The following is a 12,117-nucleotide window of genomic DNA, read 5'->3' as shown; positions in this document are numbered from 1 at the left end:
CGTCTACTGGAAGGGTGGCTCTCTCTTCCTGTCTCTCTCTCTCTCTCTCTCTCTCTTTCGTTGTAGTTTTCTTAAGTGTTAGTGGCACGATTTTAGCTTGTGAATCGCAATTGTTTATGTTTTGACGGAAGCTCGAGTAGCCGCACAACCTCATCTAAGTAACCGTATCGTAACGTGTGCCAATGGCTGATGATGATGGCGATAGCGATGATAGGAACAATCATCATTAGTAGAGGACGGAACAGGCTGAGAGGTAAAGCGAACAGAGAATAGTGCAAGCAAATCCTAGCGAGCGCGAGAGAAGTCAGGTGATGCCCAGACACACCAACACCGATTCCGAGTGCGATTGCGATTGTTTCGCATCTCACGAGAGTCGGAATGTGATGTGATACTATATGCTGCTGATACGGTGGCGGAGGTTACTCGCCAGTGGTCGTCTCAGACAATCGATTGGCTCGATTGTTTTCTCGGGTTTTCCCACCAACAGATACCGCCCTGCCGTCGCACCTATTGCACCGGCGAGTACCGAAATGGCCGGCAAACGAGGGTGACCATCGCGCTCATGCGCTAACGGTGTCAGTGCAAGGTGCTACCTCCTACCAGCCGCATCAACACCTCTGATGCAAGTCGATAAGTTCTCGGGGGATGTGTTGTGATACCGATCTGATAGCTCAATTAGCGGCCTAATTTAAATGGTAATAATGGTGCTGGTGATAAAACAGTCGTTGTGGATAAATCTCCTTTCCATTTTTGGCAAGTTTTTTTTGCACAACTTTATAAAACACTGGGCACCTCCATCAAACGCAAACACGTGGTCCTGATGAAACCAGGAAGTAATGCAGTTTCCACCCTACTGGACTAGTTGCATGCTAGAATAGACATCCAAGCACACTGCAGAGCTGTTGCCTTTTATCCGCACATCACTGTTGCTCCCGCGATGTTGGTAGGCGGCTTCGATCCACGAGACAGACTTGCTTTCATTGAAATGCTGCGGCTTGTTTCGCGCGGAGCAGCCAAACGGAGCGATTGGAGAACCGAAACCGAATAAATGAATTTGTTTTCGGTGTGAATTGCTTGGAGAAGAAAGAGGAACAGCAGCAACAGCAGAAGACCGATCCGGCAGGAGAGCAAAATGGACATCCAAATGAATGGTGTAAACAGCACAGCGACGTCGTCGTCGTCGTCGTCGCCGACTCCGATGACCACAAAGCGCCGCGATCGTTGTGAGAGTTTTAAAAATAGTGAGCAAAGATGGAGAGTGTACATAGAGACCCCCTCCACCCCTTGCTGCTTTGCTTGGCAGAGACGAGATAAGCGGTGGTGGTGCTGGCGATGAACCAGACGACGGATCCGTCGCGGATTGCTCTGCGCCTTTTGCCTTCCCCAACAACAACAGCAGCAGCAGCAGCACCAGCACGTTTAGTAGTCGGATGAGCTCGGCTACGTTCGGTTCGGGGTTAAATACGCACACAAGCACACACCCATTGGCCGTCGTGTGGCAAGTGTCAGAAAGAAGTGGAGCGGGTCGTCACACCGCCTCAGTGCCAGTGGCCAGGCAGTTTGGTCAAAATCGCGAACAAGCATTCGTCGCCGTCGCTGCAGAAGGGTGACGCACTACTACGTGTCGCGGTGTCCGTCCGTCGTCGTCACCATAGACCGTCGTCCTTCCGGCGACAGGATTGGCAAGAATCCGGGGGTGATAGTAAGTGCAACCCGTTGGGCAACGTCTAGCAAGCGGCCAGGAATGCAAGTGCTAGAGTTGTAACCACCGGAACGACGTCAGTGATGTTTGGTGCGTTGGGAGGATATGCGTGTGGCCATTGTGCGCAGGCCACTCCCGGGCTCCCCGCCCCCTCGATCTCTCCGTGGTGTTTAGTGTTGTTGTGAAGTGCCGGCCGACCAAGCCCCTCCGAAAAAGTCAGCAACAGCGGCACTGCAGAATCACTAAAGTATTGCTAAAATCCGTCCAAATCTGCCAATCGATACTCCCGGCTCCAGTAAACCTCGCTCGCGTCTGCCGTTGGTGGTTCCGTGGACCAATGCCCCCCCCCCCCTGACGTACGTCATCTTCGTCGATGGTTCATGCTGGGCGAAAATAACATCTGGGCCATGGCTCACAGTCGTCGTCGTCGTCGTTGCCCAGGACCGAGTCTCGTTGTTCCTGAGTGAGCGGATACGGAACCGCTCGGTACGAAACTGCACCACCAATCCACCTAGCGCCCAACTTTTCTGACTCTTTGGAAGGTCAAACCGGAAAAGGAACGGAACGGAAGCAGATGCAACGCTTGCTTTCTGCGAAATTCCCAACCATCATCCTCTCTCTTTCTATCTCACTCTCTCCCTCTCGCTGAGCCATTTCGGCCTTCATTTTCAGTCCCATGCCATTCCTCATTTGCAGCATTATGAATGAAAGTGGTTGCGCGCATGCTTGACCATGTGCCAGGTTGCGAAACAAAAACATCAATCGACCGACCTCGTCGTCGTCGTCGTGGTCGTGGTCGGTGGCCGTTGTCCCGGTCTTGTTGTCCCTGACAGACCTGACATTCCGCCCTTCTCCTGGCCGCACAAAGGGGCCACAGGAACAGGTTTTTCCTTTCCTTCCCGCCAGGAAAAGCGTCACCGCATCGAAGATCCGGTTCCATGCCACAACCACACACCGCACAGATGATGCTGCACATGGATTCCGTTTGGTAACTTTCGCTTCACATCACAACGGGTGCGACAGGTGCGATAGCACAATATTATCACCATCGTGGGGCGAGGGGGAGGAATCGACCATCGGCAATAACCCATTGCATAACGCGCGATAATGAGCGGCCGTATTATCTGTGCGCGCTTTCGTATGTGTATGTTTGAGTGTGTGCGCGCCCTCGAGGGATAACGTTTTATCGATATTATCCGCCAGCTGCTGCTGCTGCTTCACGCTGCTGCTCTTGTGGCCGTGGAAAGGCGTTACAGTGCGGTGCGGTCTCTAGGGCGGTCCGTCTTATCGCGTCCGTCCCACAAAACACACGCTTGATGAATCATACATCATTGCTGGCCACAGTTTGTTATTGAAATACCACCAGAATGACCACCACATCATGGCCGCTGGTTTTTTACGAAGTGATAATTATGATCAAACAAACGCAAATGACTCTGGCACACACTCTTGAAACGCGTTGTCGCTAGTGGCCACCGTGGTGTGGTGGCGAGTTTCGGTCTCAGTTCTTTGGCACCGGTCGACGACGACGACGACGACGACGACGTCATCATCAGCAAAACACCCTACGACACCAAAGATTCGTCATCGTTTGGTCAACGTCCACGGCACGCTTGTGCGTCGTCGATGGACTCGCACACCCCGGGGCGCCCCCTTGTCCATGGCCCCCATGCGGCACTACTCTGCTCTGTGTGCGTGAGTGGGTGATGGCGGAATCACACGGTCCTACTTTGTTGTTGCTCTCGCGGTTGGTTCGTCGGCCGCGATCGTGAACCGCTGCCACCCTGCCGCGAGAGAGTTTGTTGTGTGCGTAGCTTGACCAACCGACCGACCGACGGACCGACCGACCGATCGGCTATCATCAACCGGCGGCAACAATTTCCATTCCAAACGATTGTGGCGTGCCGCACGCCGCGTTAGTAGTGGTCACTGTATTCGTCGACCGGACGACGGAGTCAGGAACGTGAACGATTCGCGCGAGTGCATTTCTCGATCTAGAAGGCAGCGAGATTCGTGAGGCATCCCGTGAGAAGGATTTGCAGCTCAATCTTAGCATCCAATTATTATCGTGTGCGCAAGCAAGCGAGTGTCCGTATGTGTGTCTCTGAAATTCACAATTAACGGGTTCGTGTTTGAGAATCCATTCTCGGAATACACCACCACTAAGGACACCGAGACCGAGTCCTTTTTTCCCCCGGCCGGGGAGGGGGGGCGGATCCTTTCGTGGGGGATGCGCCTTGCTTTCAGTGTGATAGTGAACCCGCGGGAGTGCGCCTGCGTTCTGCGGCCAGTGCTAGCCAGCGTGTTGTGTGTTCGGGTCGGGTGGTCGCGTGGGTGAGAAGTTGTTGGACGCCCTTTTTTGGGGCCGCAGATTGTTATTGTTGCCTGGCATCGGAAACCGCCAGTCGACGACACGAAACCGACGGCAACGGAAGTGTTTAAATAGTGCGTTCTCGCTTTCGCTCTCTCGTTCCCTTTCTCTCTCTCTTACCCGCACACTATCTTGGTTTGGGAGACTGTGGCGATTCACCGGACCCACCACCACAGAGCGCGTCTTGGTTGCTTTGATTGCGTCTTCGAAGATGGGGGCTATGTGTGCTGCTGTTGCTTTGATTGAATAAACACGAGCAACGAGTAGCAGCAACGCCGGCCTCCGACCGCTGCCAGCAGACTGCCACCTCTCAGCACCCCACGGGGGGGCTTTAACCAGAGGTTGAGGTCAGGAAATTTAAACTTCCTCGCCAGACCACATCCTAGTGGCGGTTTGCTTGGATGCTGGTCGAGAGAATAATGCCGTGAGTGTTGGTTCTAGCCTCAAAAGTCCTCGTGACGTTTTTCTCTTCGTTTGTTCTTTAGTGTAACCTAACAGTAACAATAGAAGGCCTGGTTAAAGTTGTTGTGTTACGTGTGTTAAGTGTGATAAGCGATGTGTTCGTGGTGCAAGCAGGCATGGTGAAACCCTGGGACTTAGCGACACGGCACCATGCATGGATCTTCATGGTTTCGGCGGAACGGCGCTAAGGAAGGTAAAGTTGGTTCATAGTTTTCTCATTTTTACAAACCCGTTCATCCATTAACCGACCTGTGTGCTTGGATGTTCAACATGAAAACATAGGGTTCCTAGCGTAAACGGCATCGATAGAGACTCCTGGTTCCATAAATTCCAACATGTGTGCTTACGAATGATTATAACTTAATTAAACGTTCGGTGGTTCCGTTTAAAATGTCCTAAACTTTTTGCTTACAAATTTGTGGACCTTCTTCGAGCTTGTTACATCTCAATTACAGTAACTTTCTTCTAAAACTAATAGTAGTAGATGTAATTAAGAGTTGTGCTGTAAAATACAGCGATTCTCTTTGATGTTTATGATTCCTAAAGAGAGACAAGAAGACAAAATTTAACAAACTGGGACAAATTTTCTCGAGAAAAAATGGAAACCCCGCGAAGAATAATTTTCTACTAACGCCACTGGTATGAGCGGTGTTGTAAGACGTTCGTTGGCCTTCCAAAACATCTGTGCAAAGATCCTGACAAAACACCTGTGCAGAGAGCCATCGACTAACTGCTGCTCAACTAGGTCGGTGACTAGACCGGAGTAGAATGTACCAGAACTCGAAAGCTCGAAGTAGTTGGAGCAACGAGTAGCAGCAACGTCAGTCTCCATGGTTTCCACCAGTGGTGTAGGTGAATATTGTGATCGGGAAGAGATCAGGCTAATGGCGTGGCTGGCGTGGTTCTAATATAAATGTCCTCGCAACCACGGTTTTAATTCAGTGTTTCTAGCATCAAGTCAAGAGAGCAACATTAAAAGTCACCTTTAAAGTTGTTGTGATACGTGATAGGCAGTTTGTGCTGTTAGCAAGCATAGCGTAACCTTGAGACTTATCAACACCGCACCATATCTGGCATTAAGGAAGGTAAAGTTGATTCATACCTTTTCCCAATTCCAAACCGTCATCCATTATCACCCCCCCGTTCCGTGGAGTTTGTGTTTCTGGTACCGTGAAGGTCCCACGTGGCCGTGAAGGGTTCAATTAATATGGTTTGTGGAGTAGGACACACATTCAAGAGCAGGGCCATGCGGGCCATCCTCCACGGTAAACGATTCCAGTAACCCCTCGTCTCTCTCCCTTCCTCCCTACCTCCCACTACCCCTATGTCAGACATTGGCCGATGCGCAAGCCAAAAACGAAATATCCAACCGTTTACGGCAACCACCACACCGCAATGCGTTCTGCCATTAATTTACGCGCGCGCTGGACGCGTTACGCTCGTTAATGAATCGTCCTGCCAACCGTCGGGGAGCCGTTGTCGCCCTTGGCGGGTAACGAAATTTAAGTGCGCTAGTGCGGGCCCAAGGATAACATCATTCATTCCGCCACGGCTCGACCATGCTCTGCCAGATGGTGGTGAATCGAATCGAAGAGGGGATGTTTTGTGTCACCCGCAGCAGCACAAAGCGATACTAACCGGGTGTGTTATCTGGTCTGCACTGGACGTTTCCCGGTTGGTTGCCATCGCCATGCCATTGGTTATTGTGGAATAGTTGGCGAGGCTAGACGGAAATCATTATGAAATGGAAAACGATTTTTGCAGTGATATGTTGATCTCAATCCGTTCCGTTCAGATGTCACTTTTTTAATTGAATTTGGACTTACTTAAGGGTTTATGCTTTTCGTACATTATGTTTTAGAAGTATTTTAAGATTAGCTCTAGGCAAATGTGATTCATTCGGGTTGGTGTTGGTTTTTTGTTTAAATAACCAAAAAAAAAGACATTCTCCAGTAAACTGACACCACCCTGGCTCAGCTTGTGATAAATCAATCTCCCTTACGACAAGCACTACACAGCCACCACCGCGAGAAGGTGACTTCCATCAAAGCAAAAGAGATACAACGTGACTGAGTGCTGATGACGAAACCGATCCACGATGATGATCCTTCGGTCCCTTTTTTTTGCTGCGGTCACTCGGGGATTTTACCAACAACAAAATAAGCCCCCACAAACGCAAGAGCACCCCCCGGGCTACGTTGGGCGAAGGGCAAAATTTATTACTTTACCAGAGGCTCGCCGCCCTCGCTAGGTGGCCCGGATTGGCTGGTTTGTAGCTGTCATCTGTGGGTGTGGAACGGTGCACAAATTTATTCATTATACTTTCATATCTTTCATATCTGTACCGGAATGTGTTGGTTTTTTTTTTTGAGGGCCTGTCCCATTCCTGGGGCAGAAGCTGTGTCTAAAGTTTTGCCTTATTAATCTTTCTCGTTAGGCGTTTGATTAAATACAACAAATCAAACATTGCTACGAGTGTCGGTCATTTATTTAGCGGACAATAAAAATTTGTTGTTATTTGTATGTGGCTGGAACGTTAACTTGCATGATGTGATATCAGCAATCAAAACCAATTGTCACTCGCCTGTTACAGCCACTCCGGGGGTGATAGTGGCACTTGTGAACGTATTATTTTAATCGTTTTAAGCTCCATTAAACATGCCACGTGTCGATGTTAATGGGATCAATAAATCAATTAAATTCCTGTCAAAGCCAACCAATCTATTCGGATTACCGTGCTTGGTTCGATTGCTTTCCATCCGGCCGGTAAAGCGCGAAAGGGTATCAGTTTTACCATGGAGTATTATTAATTTTCCTGGAATCATGCAAAGATTGTAGCGCTTCCCTGAAGATCACTGGCCAATTGCTGATTCACGTAAAGATGGGAAGATTTCCAGTACGATTAGGCTCTGTAAACTACTTCACGCTGAATGTTTTATTCCCGTGAAGTGCCCTCGATCTGCATTTCCTATAATCTACATTTCAAATAGGGTTAAACGGGTTCCCGGAGTAATCATCTACTACTCGTCCGGAATTCTTGATAAATCCGCCCCATTCCGCCTCGGGTGAACTCATCCAGGCGTGGAGTACAAGTAGCCGAGAGATGATAACGATGGATGCACTCACTTTTGCCGACTCGCTGGGCACGGTGATCGACCGAGCGTTGGAAAATCGTAACAAATCGAATCCCTATCCTTCATCAAGGAAAGCCCCGTTTGACCTAGATCGGCTTCGGCGTTCGGTGTACCGATAGGATCAACAATACAGCTACAATCGCACTACGTAGAAGCACTCACGTGCCTGGGAGATCAAATTTGCTGATGTTGATGTTGCACGATGCTCCAGCACGGTCGATGCGGATTGTTCGTTCGATAGCAAATCTGAAACCGAACGTGTGTGGATTGCATTGTCAAGGGATTTCGGGGGAGCAGAAACAACAACAAAAAACAGCTTGATGGTTAACGATGGGTCCTCGCTTGGACTCGGAGGCTCAGGAGGAAAAATATGGTCCCATGGTATAGCACCGGACAACCGAGTACAGAGTTGGGTGCAAAAAGGACAGAAAAATCGCAACGGAGTCATTGGGTTATCGTTGGAGCATTCTAGTTCCATAAATTTCAACTTGCATGCTCTCTGGGTGCAACGTGGCTAGTCTGACGGGTGCTAGTGCGCCTAAAATGACTTTAGCTTTTCGAATACAAATTTATGGACCCAACTACCTTAGCCACTTGTACCGGCAAGGCCTATGGACTTTCCCAAAACGCCTGTGCAAAGAACGCCCCAATGTGAACCTGTGCAATGTCTCTCAAAACACCTGTGCAGAAAAGTTGGTGTCTGGTTGGCTAGAATGTACTAGAACTCGAACAAATGTTCCGGGAAATTAGAGTAGCGTTTGTTTAATCAACAGCTGCAAACATGTAACTCTTTTGAATTCTAAAGAATTGCTTTCGACTAGTAACATAGAGACGCAAAACTTGACTTAACAACTCGTGTACGAGAGCATCCGAGCACAAAGGCGTATAGACACTTACACTATCGCTTCGTATGCGGCCATCTCCATCCTACGATTGTGATTGTGATAATACGCAGATAATTTTCTTCATTGCGTCCGGTTGGCAGCTATGGCGTCGCGTAAAGCGTAAGAGCACACGATGTACTGTCCAGTTGCGACAAGATCAGCCGACCAGCGACCCACTTACCGACGGAGAAGTTTGTGCAGCACATGGAATCCGGGGACTGTACCTTTCCCGGCAATACTCTCTGCCCTGACCGTTGGTCTCAAGCGCAATAGTATCTCCTTAAGTGAACTATTTTTAGTCCAATGAGGCCTTGGGGCCAGGAAGCACAATACGCATTGTAGAACCACGCCGGCAAACATGCGATGACGATTAAAGCGTTGATTTACCTTCGCGCTTATCAGAGAAGCTGTGGCCATAGATGGAGCTTGTTGCAATGATGTCACTGTCCAATAAAAAAATGCGCCTTTAAAACAGGAACTGTTGAGTATACTAAGCAAGGCACTCGAGACCATCGATGTACTAGACACTTTTCGCATCGGTCTCCTGATAACAGGTGACTTCATGAATCGGTGTGCGAATTTAAATGAAGCCAATGCCCCCTTTCCTGCGCCATTCCGCAATGAAATAATGAAAACTTGTGAACTACCATTGTCACTCGCATCATCCGAAGTAATCTGAGCTCGCGTATCATAAACGCCATTAAAAAGGGACAATTATGGCTCATCTAGGGGCCATTTGGCACAACCCAACGGAGAGGCAACAGATTCAACAGAGTTTTAATTAATGTTAAGCATCTTCCTCGCTCCCCGCTTGGGTTGATGCTGGCTATCCCGGGATGATGGCGCTCCTCCGTTGCACTCCTTTTTGGGATGATAAATATTAAATTTAATCAGCTGCCGGCCTCATTTGCGAACCGGGATTTGCGTATGTGCACGCGGTGAATGCGCTTGATGCGCTCGCGTGCTGCGTGTCTCCGAGAAAGCGGACATTCCGCGTTCCGTCAACCACAAGCACCAGCGCTGCGTCAGTTGGATGGCATTATGAGCTCGCTTTAATTAAAGCTCATTTCAGTGGACCTTTCGAGGCGAAAAATGGCGAAACCCATTCACTCCAATTACCGAGCGGTTGCCCAGGTTGTCATCTGACGCCATCGACGCGTGTGGAGCCAATTTCCAGCCGACTGTCTGTCGTTCCCGTGGGCGTATGGCCCTAACAATGCATCAATAGCTATCATTGGTGTAACATTATCGTCTATCATTACCATCATCATCATAACCCCATTAAGCCCTCCGTACCAGTCCGGGTTGACTTTGAGCGCTACGGAAGGGACATTGCCATTGCGCGATCCAAAAATGGCGTCGTGACAGAACATTCTCTCTGGAAATGGAAACCTTTGGGCTGGAATGTGTTCATTAGAAGCAAATGTGAAATTGGACAACTCCCATTACGGTTGCCAACAAATCCCGGGAGGCGTTGTAGCCCCTTTAGACAGATCATTTATGCATTCCCTCTATCATTAATGAATCGAATAATTTATGTGCACCTGTGATGTACCAAGAATTGTTGCCCAACAGCTCTAGTTGGACATACGCCTTTAACAGAAAGGAATACTGAGAACAGAACGGATTACTTTTTCTCCAGAATCCTTTCAGCTTTTTATAGCCAATTAAGCTCCAACATGCCTAACTCTGTTTCAGCAGTAAATGGTGTGCATGCGCATACCAAACGGAAAATATGTCACACCGGAAACTCAGCAAATCAATCTTACATCACATTCCGGAGTCCAGCGCTGCCTTTCCACTAGTTCACGGCGGTACAGACTAGAGTTGCATTATCGTCCATCAAGATGATGTACATCAGAGTGCAGCAGAGAAGTGAATGAAAAAAAAAACCCACGTAGTATGCATCCGAACTGCGCAGTCACGTAGCGCCAGTGAGGATACAATAACATCAAATAACATTCTGCAAAGTAATGTAACCGGAATACAGGATTGTTTCCCTCATCTTCTTCTTCTTCTTCTAGAGAACCAAAAACTTTGACTGTAGCTTGCCGGTGTGCTATGCATTGCTTCATCTTTTATGCGACGACTAGCGCTCGGCTGTGGTGGTAGATGAAAAGTTTTTCTTTCGTCCCCCTCGCTTCCCCACGTTTTTCTCCAGACAACATACAATCTATTATTCAAACGCATCCTGTAACAAATGCTTTCCCCAAAGTGCAATCGTCGAGAGCCATTCCAGCAGACTGGTTCACCATTTCGTTTCGCATTGTGATGCTCGAAAGCACACAAATCTTGCGCCAGCCGGCCATCCGTCCATTCGTGACGTCCGTCCAGCGCTCCACCGTTCCAAGTGTCCATTGGTTTTCCATGAGTTTTTCTTTTGTCAATCCAGATTCACTTTTCAACATTTCACTTAGCATTTAATTTTCGGTTTCGCTTTACAAATGTTTATCGTTTTGTGGGCACTTCCGGCGGATGTCACATAGCTGCCACCACCACCACCACGACTCCACCATCAGGTAGGTGGCACGTGCCAGGCCGGTCATCCATCTATCAGTCTCCCTTCGACCCCGGTGGAAGGCACCGAGCTGTCAAAACTGTATAGAAACTCATTCACTGGAGATCCGGTTCGGGGCTTTTGGAATGCTTCGTCAGCTGGTGGTGGCGTGACATTGAATTTGCATTTCGATTTCATTCGCTAGCGTGACCCCCCCGGGCGCCCGACTGAACTACATTTTGGCAAACCTTGGCAACAACATGGGCATGGGCTAGCGCACCGGTCACTGGTTAACGGGGACACTGGTCAAGCTTCAGTAGTGCCCTTTTCTGTACCGTTTCTGGACCATAACGGCGGTCGGTGTTCGACGGTGGAGAATTTTCCGATGTCATAGTGTGTGCCGGGGGTTACGCAGTTCGCTCGCGAATGAGGACCCGTTGAAGGTCTTGTACTCATCGTGAGCTACGAATTAATTTCAAAACAAGACATTTTTCCCAATCTGGTATGAAAGTGTTTTACAGCTGTGTATGTTTCAGCTGGAGCGCTTCTGCAAAAGAAACAACAACGGAATCACTTTGCCTGCCCCCCCCCCCTCCCCCACCGTTTTTTGTGATTGAGAAAGTTCTCCTTCTTCGATAACTTTCACGTATTGTCACGAACCATTTCCCTCTTCAATTGTCGTGAAATTGCAAGTGTCTTCCGTGTTTTCTGGCTTGTTTGTTTCTTCTTCGTCGTTCGACTTGGCTTGGCTTTTGCACACTCCAAATCAACCTCGAGTTCCGTTTGCGTCGTACTCCAAGTGGGCTACCGTCGATGGTACAGCCAAGCGTCAAACTGTACGACCAGCCAATGACAGTATGATTCGCATCGCATCGAGTAGTCGGGACAGAAAATCGTGCAACATCCTTTCACAGCTTCAGCGCATTCTACAATCCATGGCCCTTGACTGTCGCGCATTTGCTAGGGCAACGCTAGGGGTTAAAGCAACCATCGCGTTCATAATGGACATCCAAGCGTATTGGTTTGAAGTGCACACGACCGGAGATGCTCGCGTGGAACGGAACCTC

At 49.0% G+C, this 12,117-nt stretch overlaps 1 protein-coding gene across 6 annotated transcripts in view; it reads left to right on the top strand.

Annotated features, from left to right (window-relative positions):
* The first annotated feature begins 639 nt into the window (after positions 1-639).
* LOC126570441 (alpha-1,6-mannosyl-glycoprotein 2-beta-N-acetylglucosaminyltransferase) overlaps positions 640-12,117 on the top strand; it is a 46,486-nt gene continuing 35,008 nt past the window's right edge. For 2 of the 6 annotated variants that reach the window (XM_050228194.1, XM_050228189.1), the window contains exons 1-2: positions 1,411-1,702; positions 4,559-4,728. The gene's annotated coding sequence lies outside the window, so the exon portion shown is untranslated. Of the gene's footprint in view, positions 696-1,410; positions 1,703-4,115; positions 4,148-4,514; positions 4,729-12,117 lie in introns of those variants that run through there. The other 4 variants (XM_050228192.1, XM_050228190.1, XM_050228191.1 and 1 more) reach the window with 4 other exon arrangements.

The sequence above is a fragment of the Anopheles aquasalis genome, chromosome 2 (genome assembly GCF_943734665.1).
Source record: "Anopheles aquasalis chromosome 2, idAnoAquaMG_Q_19, whole genome shotgun sequence".
Classification (NCBI taxonomy): Eukaryota; Metazoa; Arthropoda; class Insecta; order Diptera; family Culicidae; genus Anopheles; species Anopheles aquasalis.
Note: the sequence above shows the minus strand (reverse complement) of the source record. Positions and strands in the feature narration are given on the sequence as shown.